Source organism: Hypanus sabinus, chromosome 3, assembly GCF_030144855.1.
Source record: "Hypanus sabinus isolate sHypSab1 chromosome 3, sHypSab1.hap1, whole genome shotgun sequence".
Lineage (NCBI taxonomy): Eukaryota > Metazoa > Chordata > Chondrichthyes > Myliobatiformes > Dasyatidae > Hypanus > Hypanus sabinus.
In genome coordinates this window covers 179917747-179938521 of record NC_082708.1, presented here as the reverse complement: position 1 = coordinate 179938521, position 20775 = coordinate 179917747, and the positions used below count along the sequence as shown (strand labels likewise).

General features: G+C 39.5%; 1 long non-coding RNA gene across 1 annotated transcript; it reads right to left on the bottom strand.

Moving 5' to 3' along the window:
• Nucleotides 1-3118: 3118 nt before the first annotated feature.
• On the bottom strand, nucleotides 3119-17271 carry LOC132390891 (uncharacterized). The gene is made up of 2 exons (XR_009511045.1): nucleotides 16680-17271; nucleotides 3119-3198 (listed from the first exon to the last, which is right to left on the bottom strand). It is a non-coding gene; the product is annotated as an uncharacterized LOC132390891 (long non-coding RNA).
• Between the last annotated feature and the right edge of the window lie 3504 nt (nucleotides 17272-20775).

Here is a 20775-nt window from a genome sequence, read left to right as displayed (position 1 = left end):
TCAATCGGAAGATGGCCTCATCATGGCAAAATAGGACGTGGACCAATAAGCGAGAATGGGAATGGGGGAATGGGGATAGGAGTTAAAACGGTTAGTCTTCAGGAAATCCCACCTTTTGTAGATGGAGTGGAGGTGCTCAATAAAGTGGTTCCCCCAATTTACATCAGGTCTTACCATTGTAGAGGAGGCCACATTGTGAGGACTGAATAGAGTAGACAGCCTTAACATATTCATTGTTGAAGTGTGGCATCACCTGGAAGGACTGTTTGGGGCCATGAATAGAGGTGAAGGAGGGGGTGAGTAGGTAGTTGCAGCATTTCTGTATTTCCTACAGGTCTATGTGCCAGGATAGATTGGTGGGGAGGGACAAATGGACAATGGAATTATGGAGGGAGGGATCTCTGTTGCTAGCAGAGAGTGGAGGAGGTAAAGATGCATTTGGTGGTAGGATCCTGTTAAAGACAGTGCAAGTTGTGGAGAAGGATGAGCTAGATGCGAAGGCTCATGGTCAGTGAAGAGAGAAGGAACTCTATCACTGTTAAGGCAGCAGGAAGATTGTGTCAGCGCAGATGTCCTGGAAATGGAGGAGATGCAGGAGAGGACAGTATCATTGGCAGAGGAAGAGAAACCCTATTCTTTGAAAAAGGAGGATATCTCTTGTTCCCAGGATGTAAAGCCACATCCTGGGAACAAATAGTGGAGTAAGTTTGTCTTCAGAGATGGAGATAATGAAATTGAGGAAGGGGAAAGGGGTGTCAGAAATGGACCAAATGAATTTAAGGGCGGGGTGAAGTTGGAAGTTGATGAAATTGACAAGCTCAGCATGGATGCATGAAGCAATACCAGCGCAGTTATTATTGTAGCAGAGGAAGAGTTGAGAGCATTACTGGGGAATGCTTGGAACATGGACTTTTGGATGTGTACCGGGAAAGGCAGGTATTGCTGGGGCCCATGCGGGTGCCCATGGTTACCACTTCAGTTAGAAGAAAGTGGGAGGAGCTGAAGAAGAAAGTGTTGAGGGTGAGGACCAGTTCGGTCAGACAGAGGAAGGTGGTGGTACACTGGACTGATTGTTCTTTTGTCAAGAAAAAAGTGCAGAGCATTAATGCCTTCTTTATAGGGGATAGAGTTGTATAAGGAATGGACAACCATGGAGAAAAGTGAGGCGGTCAGAGCCGGGGAGTTAAAAGTTGTTGAAGAGATTGAGAGCACGTGAAGTGTCAAGCATGTAGTTGGGAAGGGAATGAACCAAGGGTGATAGAACAGTATTGAATAAATGAAAGTAAGTTCAGTGGGGCTGAAACAGACAGAGACTATGGGGGCAGCTGAACAGTCAGGTTTATGGACCTTCGTTAGGAGATAGAAACAAGCAGTGCGGGGTAAGGGAGCTATGAGTTTGGAGGCAGTGGTTGGGAGTTTTCAGGAGTGGATGAGGTCAGTGATCAGACAGTTTCTGATGATGGTGCCTCCTGCTCGAGAAAGGTAGAGGTCAGTCTACTATGCTATAGCAGCACCCCCTTTGTCTGTGGGCTTGATTGGAAGGTTAGAATTTGTGCAGATAGAGCGGAGGACAGTGCGTTCAGAGGAGGTAAAGTTTGAGGAACAGAGAGGAATGCTAAAGTCAAAGCGGTTAAAGTCTCATCAGCTTAGAGATGAAAAGATCCAAGGCAGGCAGAGAACCAGAGTGGGGTATCCAAGGAGAGGAAGAGAATTGGAGAAGGGGTCATTGATGAGGGGTGGGGAACTTTTGCAAAAGAAATGGGTGTGGAGAAAGGTAACAGAAGAAAGACTTGGCATTCTGGCAGGCGCAGAACTCAGTGGGGTGCGGGTAAAGTGGAACAAAGGTAAGGGACTTATCAAATATCGAACTTTACACCTCGGAGAAAGGAAAGTTCAGAGGGAATGGTGAAGACGGGGCAGGGATTTGAGCTGGAATCAGAGGGAGGAGGGGAGTTACTGACATCAGAGGAAGTGAGGGTTGGGGTATTGAAAAGGAACAATATTCCACCCTGTACCTGCAATCAAAGCTTATGAGGTTATATCAAGACCTTGTTGTTGTTATACTCTATGTTCTGGCTAAGGAAACCATATAACCTATGTGTCTTCTTTACCACTCTATCAACCGTCCTGCTACTTTCTGAGATACGTGGATCTGTATTGTTAATTTTTTTTTTTAAAAAACTTGAAGTCACAATAGACTACACTGGGAAATTAAATTGCTGGAATTCATTGCTACAGACATCTGGGTTTAGACCAATCATCAAGGCTGGAAAGGAAGAAGGGGAAGGGGGTAAATAAATGCTCCTAAATATGTTGGTGTTGGACTTAAGCCTCCTATACTCCCTTACAGATGGCATCAATGACACCAGATTCCCACAATATCAGATTCAGGAACAGTTATTTCCCAACAAGCATCAGGCCATTAAACCAGAGAGGATAAGTTCACTCGACCCATCACTGAACTGTTCCCACAACCTATGCACTTCCAATGAGTCTTCATATCATGTTCATGATATTGATTTCCTTCTATTCATCATTATTATTATTATTATTATTATTTTGTTTTCTTCATTTTGCGTTTGCACAGATTGTCATCGTTTACATGTTGGCTATTTGCTTGTCTTGTCATCTGCGTTTTTCATTAATTCTAATGTTTCTTTTTCTTTACAGTGTAAGCCCACAAGAAAATGAATTTCCTGGTTGTATATGATGACATGCATGTATGTACTTTGACAATAAATTTACTTTGAACTTTGATGGATGTTGTTTTCTTGTGGTAGTGCTACTTGTAGTTGTGTTCAATGTTCGGGAGGGTTTTTCCTGTGATGCTCTGCAAGACGAGCTTTTCACCTGGTCATACTTTAGATACTTAGATTCTTTACTTTATTGCCACCAAACAATTGATTCTAGAGCGTACAATCATCACGTTAACATAATAAACCAATACTCAATACTCTAATGGAGTTGATGGTCATGTGAAGATTACCATGTCAGTTGACTCTGAACAATCTGCATGTTAATAAACCTACTGTGCAGCAAAGACCAAACGTGGTTGAATACTGAATTCATGTACTGCTGAAAGTGGAGGATATTTAAATTGAAATACAAAAATGCTTACCTAAATCTTGATCTAATCCCATGTTTTCAGGAAAGTATGCTCCAATTTGGACTCAATTGTCTTCAACAATTTTCTTCAATCTTCAAAAAAAGTAATATTAAAAAGCTTTCAAGTTGCACTTATCCACAAAATTTCAAAATCAGATTCAGAATCTGGTTTAATATCACTGGCATATGTCATGAAATTTGTTGTTCTGTGGTAACAATACATTGCAATACATAATAAAAATGTGAACTATAGTAAGTACATATATGAAATAGTTAAGTTAATTAAGTAGTGCAATAACGTAGTGAGGTAGACTTATGGGTTTAATGTCCATGCAGAAATTGAAGGCAGAGGGGAAGAAGCCATTCCTGAATCATTGAGTGTGTGACTTCAGGATCCTGTACCTCCTCCCTGATGGTAGCACTGAGAAGAGGGCATGGTCTGGGTGGTGGGGGTCCTAAATGTTGCACGCCGCCTTTATGAGGCATTGCTGCTTGAAGATTTTCTGCATGTCACGGGTGTAAAAGTCAGGCAGCTGGAGATTTTTAAAAGTGACCAGATTGAGAAGAGGTGGTCATTTCTTCAGCAGTTTGAACGGGGCATGACTGGGAAGGGGGTGAAAGTCAGCCAGTGACACAGCAGGTGAGTTGAAAAAATGAGCAGATTAACAGAGTTGGCGACGTAGTAGCGGGAGACAGAGTAGGAAGGCTTTGGCTTGAGAGACTTTGGCGAGCAGAGGCTGAGGACGAGTTTTCTCCCAGCGGGTAGAAGCCGGGTAAGCTCCTTTAATTAATCTAATTAGCTTAGAAGTAGGTAATGGAACAGCAGTTAGGGCGGTCGAGTGCTCCGTTTGCAGTATGTGGGAAGTCAGAGAGAGTACTATTGTCCCTGATGACTACACTTGCAAAAGGTGCATCCAGCTGCAGCTCCTGACAAACCGAGTTAGGGAATTGGAGCTGGAGCTGAATGAACTTTGGATCATTCATGAGGCAGAGGCAGAAATAGACAGGGAGATAGTCACCCCTAAGAGTCAGGAGGCAGGTAGCTGGGTGACTGCCAGGAGAGGGAAGGGGAATAGACAGGAAGAGCAGAGCATCCCTGTGGCCGTTCCCATCAATAATAAGTATACCGTTTTGGATACTGTTGGTGGGGACGACCTACCAGGGACGAGTTGCAGTGGTTGCGTCTCTGGCACTGAGACTAGACCCTCAGCTCAGAAGGGATGGAGGGAAAAGAGGACAGCAGTAGTGATAGGGGATTCGATAGTTAGGGAGACCGATAAGAGGTTCTGTGGAAGAGACTGAGAATCCCGGATGGTCTGTTGCCTCCTTGGTGCCAGGGTTGGCGATATCTCGGATCGAGTTCTCGGTATTCTCAAGAGGGTGGGTGAGCAGCCAGATATGGTGGTCCATGTAGGGACCAATGACATGGATAGGAAGAAGGAGGAGGTCCTGCAAAGAGAGTTTAGGGAGTTAGGTGCAAAGTTGAAGGACAGGACCCCCAGGGTTGCAATCTCAGGATTGCTACCGGTGCCGTGTGCTAGTGAGGCTAGAAATAGGAAGGTAATGCAGCTAAATACATGGCTAAGGAGTTGGAGCAGGAGGGAGAGCTTCATGTTTCTGGACAATTGAGCCTTGTTCCAGGGAAGGTGGGACTTGTTCCGACAGGACGGGTTGCACCTCAATTGGAGGGGGTCTAACATCCTTGGGGGAAGGTTTCCTACTGCTGCACCGGGGGGTTTAAACTAGATTTATGGGGGGTGGGGGGGAACCAGAGTGTTAGAGCAGATGGTGAGGTGGCCATGATAAAGGTCATGTGAGAGATGCAAGTACAGTGCATGGAGTAAAACCAGATCTAACATATAAAGAGGCCTTGAGGAAAGAGAAACAGAATTAAGGGTGTAAAGGTAGTAAGGTCGAAGGGCTAAAGTGCATGTACTTCAATGCAAGAAGCATCAGGAACAAAGGTGATGAACTTAGAGCTTGGATACGTACATGGAATTATGATGTAGTGGCCATCACAGAGACTTGGCTGGCACAGGGCAGGAATGGATTCTCAATATTCCTGGATTTCAGTGCTTTAAAAGGGATAGAGAGGGGGAGAAGGGAGGAGGGGTGGCATTACTGGTCAGGGATGTTATTACAGCTACAGAAAGGGTGGGTAATGTAACAGGATCCGATTTTGAGTCAGTATGGGTAGAACTGAGGAATATAAAGGAGGATAGCAAAAGCTTTTTTAGGTATGTGAAGAGAAAGAAGATAGTTAAGAACAATGTTAGGCCCTTGAAGAATGAATTGGGTGAAACTGTTATGGGAAACAGAGAAATGGCAGAAGAACTTAATAAGTACTTTAGATCTGTCTTCACTAGGGAAGACACAAGCAATCTCCCAGATGTATGGATGGGCCAAGGACATAGGGTAACAGAGGAAATGAAACAGATTGACATTAGGAAGGAAACGGTGATGAGCAGACTGATGGGACTGAAGGCTGACAAATCCCCAGGTCCAGATGGTCTGCATCCTAGGGTATACAGGAGGTGGCTCTGGAAATTGCGGATGCATTGGTAATCATTTTCCAATGTTCCTTAGATTCAGGATCAGTTCCTGAGGATTGGAGAATGGCTAATGTTATCCCACTTTTTAAGAAAGGAGGGAGGGAGAAAACAGAGAACTATCGACCTGTCAGCCTGACATCAGTGGTGGGGAAGATGCTAGAGTCCATTATTAAAGATGAAATAGTGGCATATCTAGATAGCAGTGATAGGATTGGGCTGAGCCAGCATGGATTTACCAAGGGCAAATCATGCTTGACTAATCTATTGGACTTTTTCGAGGATGTAACCAGGAAGTTAGACAAGGGAGATCCAGTGGATGTAGTGTACCTCGATTTTCAGAAGGCATTTGATAAGGTCCCACATAGGAGATTGGTGGATAAAATCAGAGCTCATGCCATTGGGGGGCAGATATTGACATGGATAGAAAACTGGTTGGCAGATAGAAAGCAAAGGGTAGCAGTGAATGGGTGTTTCTCGGAATGGCAGGTGGTGACTAGTGGGGTGCCACAGGGCTCGGTATTGGGACCACAGCTGTTTACGATTTACATCAACGATTTAGATGAAGGCATTGAGAATAACATCAGCAAGTTTGCTGATGATACTAAACTGGGTGGCAGTGTGACATGTGATGAGGATGTTAGGAGAATTCAGGGTGACTTGGATAGGCTGGGTGAGTGGGTGAGTGAGATAACCTCCAAGTTGGCAGATGACGTTTAATGTGAATAAGTGTGAGGTTATCCACTTTGGGAGTAAGAACAGGAAGGCAGATTATTATCTGAACGGTGTAGAGTTAGGTAAGGGAGAAATACAAAGAGATCTAGGAGTCCTTGTTCATCAGTCACTGAAGGTGAGTGAGCAAGTGCAGCAGCCAGTGAAGAAGGCTAATGGAATGTTGGCCTTTATTACAAAGGGAATTGAGTACAAGAGCAAGGAAATCCTTTTGCATTTGTACAGGACCCTGGTGAGACCACACCTGGAGTATTGTGTACAGTTTTGGTCTCCAGGGTTAAGAAAGGACATCCTGGCTGTAGAGGAAGTGCAGCATAGATTCACAAGATTCACAAGGTTACAAGATTCACAAGGTTAATTCCTGTCTTACGCAGAGAGGTTAGAGAGACTGGGCTTGTACACACTGGAATTAAGGAGATTGAGAGGGGATCTGATTGCAACATATAAGATTATTAAGGGATTGGACAAGATAGAGGCAGGAAATATGTTCCAGATGCTGGGAGAATCCAGTACCAGAGGGCATGGTTTGAGAATAAGGGGTAGGTCATTTAGGACAGAGTTAAGGAAAAACTTCTCCCAGAGAGTTGTGGGGGTCTGGAATGCACTGCCTCAGAAGGCAGTGGAGGCCAATTCTCTGGATGCTTTCAAGAAGGAGCTAGATAGGTATCTTATGGATAGGGGAATCAAGTGATATGGGGACAAGGCAGGAACCAGATATTGATAGTAGATGATCAGCCATGATCTCAGAATGGCGGTGCAGGCTCGAAGGGCTGAATGGTCTACTTCTGCAACTATTGTCTATTGCCTATAACTCAGGAACAGGAAGGGAGCAATTACTCTACTGGGAGTATTCTATAGGCCCCTGGTAGCAGCAGAGATACTGAGGAGCAAATTGGGAGACAGATTTTGGAAAGGTGCAAAAATAACAGAACTGTTATCAGTTTAACTTTAACTTCCCTAATACTGTTTGGCACTTAATTAGTTCAAATGGTTTGGAAGGGGCAGAGTTTGTCAAGTGCGTCCAGGACAGATTCCTGTCACAGTATGTTGACAGGCCGACTAGGGGGAATGCCATACTAGATCTAGTATTAGCTAATGAACTGGGTCAGGTCACACATCTCTCAGTGGGTGAGCATCTGGGGGACAGTGACCACCACTCCCTGGCCTTTAACAATATCATGGAAAAGGACAAAATCAGAGAGGACAGGAAAATTTTTAATTGGGGAAGGGCAAAATATGAGGCTATAAGGCTAGAACTTGCAGGTGCGAATTGGAATGATGTTTTTGCAGGGAAATGTAGTCAATGTTTAGGGATTTCTTGCAGGATGTTAGGGATAAATTTTTCCCGGTGAGGAAGATAAAGAATGGTAGGGTGAAGGAACCATGTGTGACAAGTGAGGTGGAGAATCTAGTCAGATGGAAGAAGGCAGCATACGTGAGGTTTAGGAAGCAAGGATCAGATGGGTCTATTGAGGAATATAGGGTAGCAAGAAAGGAGCTTAAGAAGGGCTGAGGAGAGCAAGAAGGGGTCATGAGAAGGCCATGGCGAGTAGAGTAAAGGAAAACCCCAAGGCATTCTTCAATTATATTAAGAACAAAAGGTTGACAGGAGTGAAGATAGGACCGATTAGAGATGAGGGTGGGAAGATGTGCCTGGAGGCTGTGGAAGTGAGCGAGGTCCTCAATGAATACTTCTCTTCGGTATGCACCAATGAGAGGGAACTTCTTGACAATATGAGTGAGGTTGATGTTCTGGAGCATGTTGATATTAAGGCAGAAGAGGTTTTGGAGTTGTTAAAATGCATTAGGATGGATAAGTCCCCGGGGTCTGACGGAATATTCCCCAGGCTGCTTCACGAGGTGAGGGAAGAGATTGCTGAGCCTCTGGCTAGGATCTTTATGTACTCATTGTCCACAGGAATAATACCAGAGGATTGGAGGCGAATGTTGTCCCCTTTTTCAAAAAAGGTAGTAGGGATAGTCCAGGTGATTATAGACAAGTGAGCCTTACGTCTGTGGTGGGAAAATTGTTGGAAAAGATTCTTAGGGATAGAATCTATGAGCATTTAGAGAATCATGGTCTGATCAGGGACAGTCAGCATGGCTTTGTGAAGGGCAGATCATGTCTAATAAGCCTGATAGAGTTCTTTTAGGAGGTGATCAGGCATATCGATGAGGGTGGTGCAGTGGATGTAATCTACATGGATTTTAGTAAGGTATTTTACAAGTTTCCACACGGTAGGCTTATTCAGAAAGTCAGAAGGCATGGGATCCAGGGAAGTTTGGCCAGTTGGATTCAGAATTGGCTTGCCTGCAGAAGGCAGAGGGTCGTGGTGGAGGGAGCACATTCAGATTGGAGGGTTGTGACTAGTGGTGTCCCACAAGGATCACTTCTGGGACCTCTACTTTTTGTGATTTTTATTAACAACCTGGATGTGAGAGTGGAAGGGTGGGTTGGCAAGTTTGCAGACGACACAAAGGTTGGTGGTGTTGTGGATAGTGTAGAGGGTTGTGGAAGATTGCAGAGAGATATTGATAGGATGCAGAAGTAGGCTGAGAAGTGACAGATGGAGTTCAACCCGGAGAAGTGTGAGGTGTTACACTTTGGAAGGACAAACTCCAATGCAGAGTACAAACTAGGTGGCAGCATACTTGGTAGTGTGGAGGAGCAGAGTGATCTGGGGGCACATGTCCACAGATCCCTGAAAGTTGCCTCACAAGTAGACAGGGTAGTTAAGAAAGCTTATGGGGTGTTAGCTTTCATAAGTTGAGGGATAGAGTTTAAGAGTCACGAGGTAATGATGCAGCTCTATAAAACACTGGTTAGGCCACACTTGGAATACTGTGTCCAATTCTGGTCGCCTCACTATAGGAAGGATGTGGAAGCATTGAAAAGGGTACAGAGGAGATTTACCAGGATGCTGCCTGGTTTAGAGAGTATGCATTACGATCAGAGATTAAGGGAGCTAGGACTTTACTCTCTAGAGAGGAGGATGAGAGGAGACATGATAGAGGTATACAAGATATTAAGAGGAATAGATAGAGTGGATAGCCAGGGCCTCTTCCCTAGGGCATCACTGCTCAATACAAGAGGACATGGCTTTAAGGGGTGGGAAGTTCAAGGGGGTTATTAGAGACAGGTTTTTTACTCAGAAAGTGGTTGGTGCGTGGAATGCACTGCCTGAGTCAGTGGTGGAGGCAGATACACTAGTGAAATTTAAGAGACTACTATATGGAGGAATTTAAGGTGGGAGGTTATATGGGAGGCAGGGTTTAAGGGTCGGCACAGCATTGTGGGCCAAAGGGCCTGTACCGTGCTGTATTGTTCTATGTTCTATGCTACGGAGGATACTACCCATGATGGAGCTGACTGATATGTTTCCTGTCCTGCTGAAGTGTCGCAGACCAACATGTTGGCTGTTTATTTCCCTCCATTGATGTCATCTGAATTATTGAGTTCCTCCAGTATTTTGTATAAAATGAGAGGGTCATGTGGAAATGAAATGCGTATAATGCTAGAGAGACTGTCTGGGGAGTTATATCTGGGGAAATATATCTTACTGTAATTCAGAGTACTTCTTAGGTATTGCCACAACACAACAAATTTTATGGCACAGATCAGGCCTTCTATTGGTTGGGGTGAACCATGGAAATTACATCTTAGATTTCTACATGATCCATAAGGCATTACGCAAGCCAGGTAAGTGGGATACGGAGACCAAGCTGTTGCCCGTGCAGGCATTGTCAGTCAGTGTTGAACTCAACACAGGACTGCCTTAGGGACTTCAGCTCCAGATTTGTCCTCAGGGTTTACTCTCAAAGCCTTCCCCATGAGTGGGTATGGCCGCAAAGCAGTGGAGTCTTGAGATCAGAGTTTTCTTTCTCCTAGATGAACAGTGAACCACAGCTGATGAGCCCCATCTGCCTGAAGTGACTGACTTTAAGGTGGCAGCAACCCACTTTTGCCCCTTCTCTTGTCAGTGGAAACAGTTACACTGGGCTCAATAGCTAGGTGACATGTTAAGGCTAATAACAGGATTTGGGTGTCAGAGACTATTTGAGACACATGTCAAAGCGAACGTTTAATAGGGTAGTGGGAGCATATCTCCACCAGCTCAGCCTGCAATGACAACCTTAAGGAACCAAGGTTGCTTAAGGCATATGCCAATGATAATAAACCTGATTCTGTTTCTGAAATCTGAGAAACACTAGCAGTTCCATCTCCAAAGATGTAACCTGATTTATGTTCATGTTTTTGAACTCTCGAGGATGTGTAGTGCCAACATCAGAGCATCCACTGGGCATCACTGCAAACCAGTGGGGTCTCCTCTTTCCTTTTTAAATCTTTTTATTAATTTTAAACAAACATAAATAAAACATGAATACAAAGTGTTTGAGAGTACATAATTAATAGTTTAAATAGACATTTATATAATAATAAAATAGATAACCTCCCAAAGTCATAACATTGATGAACAAAGAAATAAAAAGAAAAAAAAAGACCCCAGAGAAAAAAAAAGAGAAAAAAAAAACACTAACCAACATGGGCCATTGAATAATGTTAAGTACATATACAGTAGTGCCAATAACTCCGAACCTCCATCCAAACAATTAAGGATAAGTAAGGTTTAGGAAAAGACAATTCAACTCATATGAAAATGTTGAATAAATGGTCTCCAAGTTTCTTCAAATTTATCTAAAGGGTCAAAAACAACACTTCTAATTTTTTCTAAGCTCAAACAAGAAATGGTTTGGGAAAACCACTGAAATATAGTTGGAGGATTAATTTCTTTCCAATTCAATAGAATAGATCTTCTAGCCATTAGTGTAACAAATGCAATCATTCGTCGGGATGAAGAGGATAAACAGCTATTATCCACCATTGGTAAGCCAAATATTGCAGTAAAAGGATGCGGTTGGATATTAATATTTAAGAATCTTGAAATAATACTAAAAATATCTTTCCAGTAATTTTGTAAACAAGGGCAAGACCAAAACATATGGGTTAATGAGGCAACATCAAAATGGCATCTGTCACAGGTTGAATTAACATAAGAATAAAATCGAGCAAGTTTATCCTTAGACATATGAGCTCTATGTACAACCTTAAATTGTATTAGAGCGTGTTTAGCAAAAATAGAGGACAAATTAACTAATAGTAACAGTTTCTCCCATTGCTCAGTGGATATAAGACAATGAAGTTCTTCTTCCCATTCCTTCTTAATTTTTTCTGATACATCTGGCTGTATATTCATAATCATATTATAAATGACAGCTACTAAACCCTTTTGAGAAGGATTCAGAGCCAAAATTCTTTCCGTAATGTCCAATGGACCTAGTTTTGAAAAAGACTGTAACTCATTATACAAAGAATTTCTAACTTGCAAATATCTAAAAAAATGAGTTTTAGGTAAATTATATTTATTAGATAACTGTTCAAAGGACATAATGTTATCATCTAAAAACAAATCACGAAAACATGTTATACCTTTTGTTTTCCATAAAAAAAATTATAACCATAGAGGAAGGCCGAAAAAAATAATTGGATACTATAGGGCATGAATAAGTTTTGAATAAACTTATTCAAACCAAAAAATTTACGAAATTGAAACCAGATTCGCAATGTGTATTTGACAATAGGATTAGTTAATTGTTTATTCAATTTAGATAAAGAAAAAGGAAGTGAAGATCCTAAGATTGAAAACAACGAAAAGTCTTGTACAGATTTACATTCCAAATTTACCCATTGTGGGCAGGCAGCTGTAGTCAATTCTTGTGTCCAAAATATTAAATATCGTATATTAACTGCCCAGTAATAAAATCTCAAATTTGGCAAAGCCAAACCATCTTCCTTCTTAGGCTTCTGTAAATATTTTTTGCCTAGTCTAGGATTTTTATTCTGCCAAAGATAAGAAGATATTTTGGAGTCAATAATATCAGAAAAAGATTTAGGAATAAAAATTGGTAATGCTTGAAATAAATATAAGAATTTGGGTAATACCATCATCTTAATAGCATTAATTCTACCAACCAATGACAAAGATAGTGGAGACCACCTGGCAGCAAGTTGCTTAATCTGGTCAATTAAAGGTAAAAAGTTAGCTTTAAATACATCTTTGTGCTTTTTAGTAATTTTAATACCTAAATAAATAAAATAATCTGTAATAACCTTAAATGGTAAATGCTTATAAATTGGAACTTGCATATTTAATGGAAATAGTTCACTCTTGTTAAGATTCAATTTATAACCAGAAAAGTTACTAAATTGAGCAAGTAAAGACAAAATAGCAGGAATAGATCTTTCAGGGTCAGATATGTATAGTAACAAATCGTCAGCATATAATGATAACTTATACGTCCCCTCCCCACGAGTAATACCAAAAATATTAGGTGATTCACGAATAGCTATAGCCAAAGGTTCTAGAGCGATGTCAAATAGTAAAAGACTTAAAGGGCAACCTTGCCTTGTACCACGAAATAACTGAAAAAAAGGAGATCTTTGATTATTGGTAAAAACCGAAGCCAAGAGTTTATGGTATATTAATTTAATCCATGATATAAATTTTGAACTAAAATTAAAATGCTGCATGGTATTAAATAAATATGGCCATTCAACTCTATCAAATGCTTTTTCGGCATCTAGAGAAATGACACATTCTGGTGTTTTGGGTGAGGAAGTGTAAATAATATTTATTAATTTTCTAATGTTAAAAGATGAATAACGATTTTTAATAAATCCAGTCTGATCTTCAGAAATGATTCGAGGTATACTATTTTCTAATCTAGTAGCCAAAATTTTACTAAAAATCTTAAAATCTGTATTCAGCAAGGATATAGGCCGATAGGATGCACACTCAATAGGGTCTTTATCTTTTTTAAGAATTAACGAAATAGAAGCTTCATAAAAAGATTGTGGCAATTTGCCTATAATTAATGCATCTTTAAAAATTTTACAAAGCCAACGAGAAAGTATAGAGGAAAAAGATTTTAAAAATTCTGCAGAATAACCATCTGGAGCAGAAGCTTTACCGGAATTCATTGAAAAAATAGCCTTTTTTATTTCATTTTCCGTGATGGGTGTATCTAAAAATACATTATCCTCTACTGTTAATTTTGGAATATTCAATTTCCTTAAAAATTCATTTATTATATAAGAATCTTCAGCAAATTCTGATTGATATAGGGAATTATAAAAATCTCGAAAGGCTTTATTTATCTCTTTATGGTCAATCGTTAGAGTACCATCTTGTTTACGAATCCTAGTAATCTGTCGTTTAGCCGAAGCAGTTTTCAATTGATTAGCCAATAATTTACCAGACTTATCTCCATACACATAAAATTGAGTTCTAGATTTAAATAATTGATTTTCAATCTTAGAGGATAATAACAAATTATGTTCCATTTGGAGTTCCACTCTTTCTTTATAGAGTTCTTTGCTAGGAGTCACTGAGTAAATCCTATCAATTGCTTTGATTTTATCAACCAATGTTAATATTTTAGAATTAGTTTGTTTCCTAACTCCAGCAGAGTATGAAATAATCTGCCCACGAATAAAGGCTTTAAAAGTGTCCCATAAAATTCCACTAGAGATCTCTGCTGTAGAATTTGTTGAAAAAAACAAATCAATTTGTTGTTTGATAAAATTGACAAAGTCTGAGTCCTGCAGTAAAATAGAGTTAAACCTCCAAGATTTAACATTAGTAAATGAGTCCATTATCTTAATAGATAACTTCCAAGGTGCATGATCAGAAATAGTAATAGTCATATTTACAATCGATAACATCTGTAAGTAAACGGTGATCAATGAAAAAGTAATCAATTCTTGAGTAATTGTGATAAACATGAGAAAAGTATGAAAACTCTTTGTCATTGGGGTGTAGAAAACGCCAAACTTCAAAAATTGCTGAATCAGTCATAAAGTAGTTGATAAGAGAAGCCGATTTATTTGGAAGAACTTGGATGGGCTTGGATCTATCCATCGAAGGGTTTAAACAACAGTTAAAGTCCCCACTCATTATCAGTCTGTACAGATTCAAATTGGGAAAGGATGTAAATAGACACTTAAAAAAATCTACCTTGTGGGTCTGAAATTGTTTCATGATGTATAAAAGAGGTTGAAGAGTCTATAAAAATGGAAACGCCTCTTACTTTGGCTTGAGAATTCGCGTGATATTGTTGATCTTTCCAAAACCTAAAAAAGCGTTGACTATCCACCTTCCTTACATGAGTCTCTTGTACAAAACTAACATTAGCGTTCATTCTATGAAATACTTTGAATATTTTTTTCCATTTAATCGGATGATTTAAACCATTAGTATTCCAAGAAACTAAATTAATAACCCTATCCATATTGTCAATATTTATTACAATTAACACATAAGGTTCAAAAAAAGATAAACTCATGAATCCGGAAGAAGGAAGTAAGTTCAAGGAGAAACCGGAAGTCACGGCACTGCAACCATTTTTGTAGTTTCATATAAGTCCATGAAGTGAAACTAAGCAAAAAGCAAGCAAAAGAAAAAAGAAAAATCTCCCTCCCTCCACCCTCAAAACCCCAGGAAAAAAGCCAAAAAAAAAGCAAGCAAGCAATCTAACACTAAAATTACCCCCATGTCTCAAGACGGCAACTCACAAAAAAAATTGAATAGAAGATACAAACCACCCATATTATAAGAAAGGGTTGATATAACAAAAACTAAAATATAAAATTAGTATTATATATATATATAAAACAGAAGTATTTAAAAATATATAATAAAACCCATAAATGAATAATACTGAATTAGTGTTTTAAAAGAAAGTTTGAAACTTCTTCAAACACATCAAAACGGATATAACGTTTCAGGCACTAAAGCCCTTCGGGAAGAAGAAACGACATTTTGTTTTTTTTAAATCTTAATATTTAAACGTTAAAAATATAAAAAAGTGTATACAAACTTGAAAAAAAATCTTAGATTATTTTCAAAGCTAACAGATTGATAATATGAAAAAATAACAAACTCAGAATAAGCCAAAAACGAACTTCTACCATGTATAGAAAATACATGTAAGCCATACGCTAAAAAAACATCATTTTTTTAAATGATCCAAATCTTGTATACTAATTATTACATTAGTCAAGCCGATAAGATGTTATTCTTCCAGAAAACTTTGAGCATACGCTGGAGATTTAAACAGCCGATAAGTTCCGTCTTCGAGAGAAACTCTCAGTTGTGCTGGAAATAGCAACGCTTGTTTCTAGCCTTTCTGATGAATTTCCGACATAACCGATTTAAAAGCCCTTCTTGCTCTTAAAACTTCCGGACTGTAGTCTTCCAGAATACGAAATTTAAAATCCTGAAAGCTGATCATACCCTTTTTCTGAGCAGCCCGAATCAAACGCTCTTTGTATGAGGATAGTGGATCCGGAGAATTATTTGTCGCGGTGTCAAGCTTGAATCTGAATGAAAACGAGAGACGCGATGTACACGGTCGATTATTAGAGGGGAATCCAGTACTTCTGAGCCAAAGATATCCATTAAAAATTTAGAGAAAAAAAACAGTGAGATCGCCATTCTCAAATTTTTCCGGAATCCCGATTAACCGAAGATTTTGTCTTCGAAAGCGATTTTCAAGATCAATAATCTTAGACTTATAACGATCCAATTGTTGAGAAGTCGAAGTTTGCTGTTGTTGCAAAGTTTCAATTATAAGATCTCTCTTACGAGCGGCTTCTTCAAGAATACTTGCTTGTTGTTTTTGTGACTCCAATGTAAGTACTTGAAATTTCACATCAAGTGCCTTAAACATTTCATCAAACTTATCCATCCTTGCGGTTAATTTATTCTCCAGTTTTGCAAGTCTGTCGTCTATAAGATTCGCAATCACTTCTAAAGTTAGGGTTCCTTCGTCTGTTTCAATTCCTTTGCTTTAGACATTTCAGCGAGTTGAAAATGATTCAAACAGTTGAAAAAAGTTTCATATGTTTAAACCCCTTTAGAATAGGTATAAAAAGATCAATTAGGGGGTGTTTGTCAGTTAAAAAAGGTAAAAGGTTTGAAGCAAAGCCTAAATGCGCTTCACTCCATAAGCGCCATCTTGAGACTCTCCAGAGGTCTCCTCATCACAGGTCCTACCTCCATACTCACAAGGTCTCAGTCATTTGCACCAAATAAACAGTGCTGTTGCTTATCAAATTACTTAAGAGACTTTTGAAGGCCACCAGCTCCTGGTGACCACTGAAAATCAAAAGTAAGCAGATGCAGAAAACGAAAAGAAAAACTAAGAAAGAAATTAAATCATGCTTTCACTCACCAAAGCTCCATGATCAATGCATACTGTCCGATATTGAAATGAGCCTCAGCAGACACAATGAACAAATTTACTGCGACTGTGGTCGGCTGGTATCAACGATCCAGTTCCTGGTGGTTACAGGAAACATAAATAGCAGGTTAAGTGTATAAAACTTCTTTGATGTTATCTGATGATTTTAGCTCATCATGCAATGGAAATAAAACTGACACGTTAGCTGTCAAAGAAAATGAGAACTCAACTTTTATAGTCTTCTATCAGATGACATCAATTAGCCAATCATATCTAATCCTGTTATTAAACACACATTACGAATTTGGTTTCAATTTCGGAAATTTTTTACTTTGAAAAACTTTGTGCTTGATAGCCCTATTTTATTTAATTTTTTCTTTAAACCTTCCTTGACAGATCAAGCCTTTAGCATATGGAAAAGGAAAGGTATAAAATGTTTTCGTGACCTTTTTTTTGAAGGTACTTTGATGTCTTTTGACCAACTTTCCAATAAATTTAAATTACCTAAATCTAATTTCTTCAGATATTTACAAATCAGAAATTTTTTACATAAAGTTTTACCATCTTTTCCCAACTCAACTTCAACGGATTTCTCAGATTTGATTTTTACCTTAAATCCTTGTCAGAAGGGATTAGTTGCTTTTATTTACAACATGATTATGAAGATACAACCAGAGATGTCTGATAGAATTAAACAACAATGGGAAAAAGAACTTCGATACAATATACCAACAGATAAATAGGAAAAAATTTTACAAATGGTTAATTCTTCTTCTATATGTGCTAAACATGCTTTAATACAATTTAAAATTGTACATAGAGCTTATATGTCTAAAGATAAACTTGCTCGATTTTATTCTCATATTAACCCTCAATGTGATAGATGTCATTCAGAAGTGGCTTCACTGACCCATATGTTTTGGTCATGTCCTACTTTACATAACTATTGGAAGGACATATTCGTTACCATTTCCTCAATTTGGAACATCGATTTACAACCTAACTTTATTACTGCAATCTTTGGTATACCAAATGAGGATGGTAATCAGTTTTCTCCTTCAATCAGACGAATGATTGCTTTTGTAACATTAATGGCCAGAAGGTCTATATTACAAAATTGGAAAGAAGTAAACCCTCCTACCACGTCTCAGTGGCTTTTTCAAACTATTTCTTATCTGAGTTTGGAAAAAATTAGGAGCACTATTTTTGACTCGTCAATTAAATTTGAAGAAACTTGGGGACCGTTCATCCGGCATTTTCATATGAATTAATTTGGCCTTTCCCAGACGTTCTCTTTGTTTATTCTTGTTCAGGTATGGAGTTCCGGAGTTCTTTGACACTATCATATACTTATAAACTGTTATTATTGCCCATGTTAGTTTTAGTTTAGTGTTTGTTTCATATATATATTTTCTTTCACACATTTCTAATTTTTTTTTCTTTTTCTTTTGATGATTAGTTTTGTTTTTTTTCATATATAATTATATAGACTTGATTGATTAATGTACTTTTTTGTTGTTGATGTTTAATAGGATATCATTATCCTATTAGTAATGTAATCTTAAGACTATTGTATTCATAACCTATTCATTATTATGTTATGTTTTTTTTATATTTATATGAAACTCAATAAAAAGATTGAAAAAGAAAAGAATTAGCCAATCATATGATATTGTAAGCTGAAAGCTTGGCTCAACCCCCAAAGCAGTCAAGAGACCCGGATGGTAGTTTGCCTCCCTGGTACCAGGGTCTGGGATGTTTCTGATCACGTCCAAGATATCCTGAAGTGGGAGGGTGAGGAGCCAGAGGTCGTGGTACATATAGGTAACAATGACATAGGTAGGAAAAGGGAAGAGGTCCTGAAAGGAGAAGATATGGAGTTAGGAAGGCAGTTGAGAAGAAGGACTACAAAGGTAGTAATCTTGCGACAGTGAGAGTAAGAATGGAATGAGGTGGAGCATAAATGCATTCCTGAGGGATTAGAACGGGGGCAGGGATTCAAGTTTCTGGATGATTGGGACTTCTATTGGGGCAGGTGTGACCTGTACCAAAAGGACAGGTGACACTTGAATCCTAGGGGGACCAATATCGTGGCGGAAAGATTACTGAGGAGGAGGTGTTTGCTACCCTGAGGCAAATCAGGGTGGATAAATCCTAGGGTCTGACAAGCTATTCCCTGCTTCTGTGCAGAACTTCTCAATGAATCAATGACTCTACTACAGGAATCAAATAATACAAGATATGAATACCAAGGAACAAACATATATATATATATATATAAAGAGATTTATACAATCATGAGTGAGCTATAGATAGGGTGTGAAAACATTGTCTTTTCCCTGGGAAGGGGAACTCAAGTCAAGAGAGCATTGGTTTAAGCTGAAGAAATGAATTCCAGTAAGTTGGCGACATCCATGGTCACACCAGCTCTCCAGGTCCAAACTAAAGTGTTCTTGTTTGTCCTTTACGTCTTTTGAATGCTCAGAAGACACTGCTGGATTGCATTTACCTGTGGCTGCAATAGCATGTGATAATCAGACTGCTGTCTGCCTGTTCTTGCTGACAATATCCCATGCACCACCAATCTACAGGACAGGACACTCTGGGACTTGTGCTATATTAATTGATGTTTTTGTGTGTGACTAAAAGTTTACTGCTATCTTATGTAGGCTATTGCACTGTTGCACTGTGTTTTGCACCTTGGACTGAGTAACACTGTTTCATTTCTTTGCATCCATGCGTATTCATGTATGGTTGACTGATATTTAAATTTAAACCTCAAAGATATAAAGGGACCTGAGGGTCAATTTCTTCATGTAGAGGGTGGTGCATATATGGAATGAGGTGCCAGAGGATGTGGATGAGGCAGCTGTGTTAAAAACATTTAACAGACATCTAGATAATTACATTGATAGGAGGGGTTTAGACGGATATGGACCGTGCATAGGCAATTGGCACTAGCTTGGAGGGCATCATGGTGGGTATGGAAAAACTGTGCTTCCATGCTGTATTCCTCTATGAATCTATATTGAAAGGAGTTCCTTGATGATTCTGCATAACCTAATTGAGATTTAAATACAGCTGTTATTTGTTGAGTCAGTGTCAGGTTAAGTTCTGAAACAGCTTCAGAGCTGCAGAGATTTTCAGAAATAAAAAGCAGTAAAGCCATGAAGGATTGAATGTGCCAATGGTAATTTATGCATTGGATATTAGGAAGCCATAACAATGCCAACAAACAATAAAAGTTATAAAAACAACAAAATATTGGAGGAATTCAGCAGGACAGGACATCTATAGAGGTAAATAAACCATGTCATCTATTCCATCCACTATGGTCTCCTCTGCATCAGTGAGATTCAGAGCAGATTAGGGAATCGCATTGTTGGGTACTTTCCCAGCATCTATGTCAACCGTGAGGATATCCTGCTGCCCACCCATTGCAAACCTACTTCCCATTCACACAGACATCGGCATCAGAGTCAAGTTTACTATCTGGCCTGCTGAGTTCCACCAGCATTTTGTGTATGTTGCTCAGTTTTTAAATCACAGGCACAGGTCATGATATTTGTTGTTTTGCAGCTGCAGTACATTGCAATACTTGATATATATACTTTAATTTCATTAAGAAATGTGTAGTGCTTATGGGTTCATTGTCCATTCAGAAATCTGATGACTGATGGGAAGAAGCTTTCACTGAAACTTTGAGTATGTGTCTTCAGGCTCCCATACCTCCTTGAAGAGAAGAGAGCATTTCCTGGTGATGGAGGTCCTTTATGATGGGCACCCCCTTTTTGAGGTATTACCTTTTGAAGGTGTGGTGAACTACATATACCTGTCTGGACATGCCCCCTGCTGACTGCTCCTGTGGCTCCTCCCACAGACCCCGGTATAAAGGCGATTGAGGTCTGAGCCCGGCCTCTCTGTCTCTAGGATGTAGTATGGTGGTCAACCACTGCTTGTTCCTTCTTCCAGTCAATAAAAGCCGATAACTCGCCTTTACGTCTCAGAGAGAGTTATTGATGGTGCATCAGAAGGTGTACCCTCTGCTGTTGAGGTTCATGTCCATGATGGAGCTGAGTGAGTTTAC